The following is a 4,107-nucleotide window of genomic DNA, read 5'->3' on the forward strand; positions in this document are numbered from 1 at the left end:
GTCCAGGATAAGGTCCCCGGATAAGGTCCCCGGATAAGGGACCAGGATAAGGGACCAGGATAAGGGACCAGGATAAGGGACCAGGATAAGGGACCAGGATAAGGGACCAGGATAAGGGACCAGGATAAGGGACCAGGATAAGGGACCAGGATAAGGGACCAGGATAAGGGACCAGGATAAGGGACCAGGATAAGGGACTAGGATATTTAAAGGGACCAGGATAAGATACCCAATTGAAGTAACGCGGAGGTAAAAACAGATGCTTTTTTGGGTAGAATCTGACCACGCGCTATAGTATAAGCCTCGGAATTATTGTTGAGATAGCGGGGGCCAATGGGCGCGAACCGCCAACCCGCCGCGCTATCCGGCCAACCCGGAAGCGCTCCCGTCATCCTTTGCGCCGAGTTTTCCCCAGATTTTTCAAAATGGAGGGGAAGACCGTTTTTTTCTGTAGGATCGGCATGAATAAGGCGTCGTATGTCGCTTTTCGCGAAACATCGCCCCGCCATTGTCTACTTCTCGTCCTGGGAGAGGCTTGGGAGTCAAAGGAAATGTGATGCAAACCCAAAATGCGGGGAAATTGGTGGCTAGCGTGCAGCAACTGTTTCCTCGGACTTCGCCCCCCTCCCTCAATGTAGAAGGACTTTCGAACGGTGAGTACAAACACTTGCTACAGATTAACTAAATAATGCTGTTGTTATTCACCATAACAACTTTTATCTAATATACTTAGAGTTGTTATTATTGACGTGACATCGCCGGAAACACGATTTCACAAATGACTAGGTATACTACATTTTGTACTAGTAACCCCCTCCCCACGAGATTCTCCAAACCAAAAAAAAACATGTTCATGCATGCTTGGCATAAACCAGAATCGAATCGGAATGCCTGTTGATAGTTGTCAAGCAGGCATCTATATCTGATTCAGCAAATGCTGAAGAAATAAATTTCACTGTATTACTAAAGGAGGAGCAATTATTGACAAAATTAACAAGTATAATTAATTTATTCGAACAAAAGTTTCAAAGTGACACTCATATACATGAAATTGATGAGCCAGAATCAGCAGTGTTAAGTAATTATTGATTAAAACATAAGTTTTATTAAAGGCCTGATGCCTTCTTTCTTTTCGTTTCAGTTACTTGTGTTTAGTAATCCAGCAATACAGATGTTTGGTCAATATCATATTTCAGGTAGAATATATAATTTTGAGAATGCCCAGATTTAGTTTTTAACTGTGACATTGTTTATCTTTTCATATGGCCACTCCAGTACATCAACAGTGGAGACTTCCTTCAAAGTGCAGCACATCTTATGAGGAGGATGGCAGGAAATTAAACAAAGCAGGCAACTGTCAGAAGCTCTTCTGCTGAAGTACTGCTAAAGGCTCTGTACTTTAGGTAAGACCAATAGTATATTTTATGATCAGCAGTAGCACAGTCAGTGTATACTGAGGCAGGTGACCATCCTGAGTCCTCATTTTTTCTCGCTTCTTGTTAGCTGTTGTTTGATAATCTATTGGGAAGAGGCACAACTGTTCCAGTTACCAGTGTGACATGATATTTCTTGAGCATATTATTTCGTTTCCTCTATTAGTTTGTTCAAACTTCATAGGGCAGATTCAAAGTAAATGTATGTTCAATGGAACTTTGGTGGTTTTCTTATACAGGAAACGGTTCATTACAAGGACTCCAAACCCACACCAAGAAGTCCAACATGCTGGCACTGAGGGAGAAGCTTACACTGAGGCCATGACAGCAGTGGTCTCAGATGTATATTGGAATAGGGAGTTCTCTTTATTACACACACAAGCAGTTCCATAGCATACAATCTGGTGCAACATACATGTAGGTGTTCAAATAACATTGACTATCATAATTCCACCAGATGCCATAATACCGCCACCTCAAAAAAACGTTAGTATACAGGTATTCCCAAAATTGTCTTGAACACCGAATGTTATATATCCTAAATGTAATAAAATTTACAATTCAGATATTTAGGTGTTGAAGACAATCTTCAGAAGGCCTCTATGACAATGTTTTATGAGGTGGTGGTATAATGGCACCTGGTGGAATTATGCAAATGTATGTTACTAGTAAGTTTATGCAGCTTTGATTTTTGCATTTGACATATGTGTTTAGAATGTATAGATTGACATTAATGTACATGTAACATACAGATATCATCTGTTTTTAAATCAAATAATGATAAAGCATTACTTGAATAAACACGTAGCAGATAGTAACTGTAAATCCAGAAATGTTCGCGGTTTAACTAAAAATTGCTGCGAACAACCGCATGCGTGCATACTAGTACCTTCTTGTCTAAGACCCGGATACATATGTGACTGTTATGCAACCACAAACTCATAGCGATTACCTTCCTACTGTGAACTTAGATACATTTACAGTACATGGCACTGATCATGTTGACAAAGTGTAAAACAGCATGGGCCCCACTAAATGTTGACCTACATATTTCTAAGTTTTAAATGATAAATCACTGATTGGATGATATGTAGTAGTTACATGATGCTGCCTATTGAAGGGTGAAACATTGCAGGCCACACTGAATGTTGCACTACAAGTCTTATATGTCATTGCAGGTCAGTTTTCCTTGTGATGCTACTGTTTCTTTGCACTTCTCAAGCTTTCATTATACAATCATACTTTCATAGGTGACATGACATTATCATTGACAACAAAGTCAGGATTTTACACAGAACATGCTACTACTTGTATTTACTGTATATAAAGACTATTCTTGTATGTATAATTTACCAAGACAAATATGTTTATATTGTGTGGTTTATGTGTGTGTTAATACATGTACAGAGTAAGTGGTAGCTGATAAAACTATACATTTTATTTGCAGTGTATACTAGTACCCTCCAGAAAATATAACTTAACTGTTGCTATATTTATCTATTAAATTTTGCTGTATTTTATCAAAAACATGTCCTTCTGATTCATAGTTGTGAATAAATGTGGGTAATTTAGGATGTCATACAACGTGGTTTGTGAACTTCCAGGTAAATGTTACAGATGGGTAAATGCCAATAAGTATGAGATATAATGCGAGTGGTAAATCCAGGTAAATGCATCTATATATACCCACGGTAAAGGCCGGTAAATGATATTTAACGTGAGTGGTAAATCCCGGTAAATGCATCTATATACCCACGCTAAGAAAGGGTAAATGACAGTAACTGTGACTTATACCGCAAATGGTAAATCTCGGTAAACACGCCTTTACATGAACCGGGTAAATGTGGTAAATTTAGGCAACCATTACCGGACTTACCATGTAGGGTAAATGCCGGGTAAATCTGCACATTTACCGACGGGTAAATGATCGGTAAATTACCGGTAAATGTAACCTTTACCAGGCTTTACATCACATTTACCGTTTCGGTAAATACGACTTTTCATGCAGTGTGAGTAAATCGTGTGTTATTTTTTCTCCGCCTTTTTTATTTTGTCAAAGAAAAAAATGGACAGGCGAATCTGAGCAGCAACAAATAAAATCGGTGTGGCCGTATCAAAGATATCACAAAAGATACGGAGAAATTCGAATATATTACATAGACAATGTACATGTGACAAAATGAAGCGGATAAGTTGGAAATAAGTTACAATTACCAATCTGACTGGAGATTTTAAAGTTCAGAAAATGTGAAATTTTGGCGCCAAACCTATATACAATATGTCCCTTTAATATTTCCTAGGCTTGTGAAACCTTTGAAATATTCACTGAACATGCCGCCACTGCGCTACGCGGTCTCACTTGTTTCGTGTTAATAGTGAATAAAACATCACCCATACTCAGATCTTAAAGTGTTGGATGTTCTAATCAACGAATCCCTTGGAGCTATAAAGGAAACCTTTAAAAGCGATAAGACTTCAGAAAGAGTCGTGAATGAGGGCTTCTTGATCTGCAAGTGATTTTTTCAGAAATAATAATATCAAAGAACTGAACAGAAATTGCTTCAAAGACACAATCTGTATTTGAAGATTCTCATGTGAATTTATTCATTAGTACGACAACCAAATCGCCCGGAGTTAGAATATGATTTCTTCCATCAATGTAAACATCATGGTG

The 4,107-nt window shown here is 38.4% G+C and overlaps 1 long non-coding RNA gene across 1 annotated transcript; it reads left to right on the forward strand.

Moving 5' to 3' along the window:
• The first annotated feature begins 446 nt into the window (after positions 1-446).
• LOC118416980 lies at positions 447-1,936 on the forward strand. Its single transcript, XR_004831301.1, has 3 exons — positions 447-653; positions 1,276-1,403; positions 1,673-1,936. It is a non-coding gene; the product is annotated as an uncharacterized LOC118416980 (long non-coding RNA).
• The last annotated feature ends 2,171 nt before the right edge of the window (positions 1,937-4,107 follow it).

This window comes from Branchiostoma floridae, chromosome 6 (assembly GCF_000003815.2).
Source record: "Branchiostoma floridae strain S238N-H82 chromosome 6, Bfl_VNyyK, whole genome shotgun sequence".
NCBI classification, from domain to species: Eukaryota; Metazoa; Chordata; class Leptocardii; order Amphioxiformes; family Branchiostomatidae; genus Branchiostoma; species Branchiostoma floridae.